Here is a 2129-nt window from a genome sequence, read left to right as displayed (position 1 = left end):
GATTAGGCCATCTTCTGCTACATATGCAGCTAGAGACACGAGCTCAGGGGGTACTGGTTAGTTCGTATTGTTGTTGCACCTACAGGGTTGCAGCCCCCTACAACTCCTTGGGTACTTTCTTGATTTCTATGCAGTAGATTTTAACTGCTATTCTGGATTGACTTTATAAACCCTATGTTTAGGGTTTGGGCACTTGTAGGGTACCTTATGTGGTCTTGAGCAGAAACCTTGCCAGGTTTCCTGTAAAGATGTGCCAGTTTCTTTAAACGGAATGTGAAGTAAGACTGACTAATAGCAAACTTACTCTTATTAAGTTGCCTAAAAACCTTGAAACCTTTAACAGGGAAAACCATTCTGGGCTCTAGCTTTCTTCATGTGAGCATTCCCAAACCCGGCGTTGCTTCTTTGGTATGTATATTCTTATACAAAAGTATTCCTTGATATGGGCTTGAGGCATTTTTAGTATTTGCTTATTTCCTACATAGATCCCCTCTCACAGAAAATCTGTATTTCATACAAATTTCCCCTATTTAATCTGGTTTTAATTTTTATTTTTTTCTAACATTTTGAAATAGTCTCTTAAATACTTGGATTTGAGTATTTCAAATATCATTAAAATATGCTGCAAATACTGCAAGTTACCTTCTAACTATAATAAATTGAGTTAAGTGACGTTTGGCATATGTATTCATTGTCCCTTGTATTGTGCATATGTTCTCTTTGTGTCCTAATCTAATTACTTTACATTCATTTGCCTTCCAGAATACTGATCCTAGTGACATGGAACAGAATATATTGGTCTGACTTCTAATACAGTTAAAAAATGTGCTTAAACTACTTATTTTTAAGCATTTGAATCAATGATTCTCATCTTTCCTAATTCTATGACCTTTGAATACAGTTTTTCAAATTGCAATGACTACCAACTAAAAGATTATTATTGTTGCTACTTCATAACTATAATTTTGCTATTTTATATTACAGTAAATATCTGATATGTGACCCCTGTAGTAGGGTCATTGGCTCCCTAAAGGGTTCATGGCTCTAAGGTTGAGAACCACTGCTTTAAGTTTATTAAGCACATCTTTTTTGAGATGGCTGTAAATCATCACAGGTTTATGTAAATGTTTTAGTGTGAGTTAGGCATGTGATCTAATTTTAAACCAAATGTATAAAAGATGTAATTCCAAAAACTGTATTAAAATATGTCCTCTAAGGCTAAGACCACATAATCAACATGGAGAAATGACATAATGTTAATCATTGGTTTATTTTTAATAGAATCAGAATTATATACACAAATATGAAAGCTCTTTAGAGCAAAGAGAATTCTTCTGCAAATGATTTTTCCATTTTGATTGTGTTGGATTTTTTGAAATTTATTCTTTTGCTCCAGTATTTAAGTTGCTGAAACAATTAGGGAGACACTGACTTAAAAAAGCACTTGGGATAATGAGAAACATTCATTTGAAATGCAGGTGCATTTCTTTGAATCAAAGGCTCACATTAACACTCAAAAGTAGTGTTCAAAGAACATGACTTGTTTTTACAATCTCTGGACAGAGAACTCTTTCCATGTAATCAACAATAACTTTGTGTGTGTGCAGGTTGGAAAGACCATGGAAGTTCTAAGATTAATATCATGATTTTAATTCCAATTCATACAACTTGAAACTCCAGAATAATTCATCTTTTTACTGCCCACTGAAATAAATTCTTCTTATAAGGTAATTTTTATTTATTTAGATTATTTGTATACTATATTACAAAATAATAAATATTATAATGAGAAAAATGTTTTGCTAATATACACAGGTTAGTAATACCCCTAAAACTTAGAAGGAATCATAAACATTGACTAAAGAATCATGCAATTCTTTGGTATCTTGTTTGATTCATCTATAGTGGTATTATCCCTAAAATTAACTTTCATAAATTTTGAAATATAGCTTCTTTATGGAGTGAACACCTCATTTTCAAATTTCCTTGAAAAATTCAGTGGCCTGCCTGGCACCAAACACTATGTAATCTTTAGGTACGTTACATTTGGCACTTGGAGTCTTTTTTTTTTTTTTTTTATTGTTCCATTGTATTCAAACAACTCTTTATATTTACAAACTATGTAAGTG

The sequence above is a fragment of the Mus pahari genome, chromosome 5 (assembly GCF_900095145.1).
Source record: "Mus pahari chromosome 5, PAHARI_EIJ_v1.1, whole genome shotgun sequence".
NCBI classification, from domain to species: Eukaryota; Metazoa; Chordata; class Mammalia; order Rodentia; family Muridae; genus Mus; species Mus pahari.
This window is presented reverse-complemented; position numbering follows the sequence as displayed.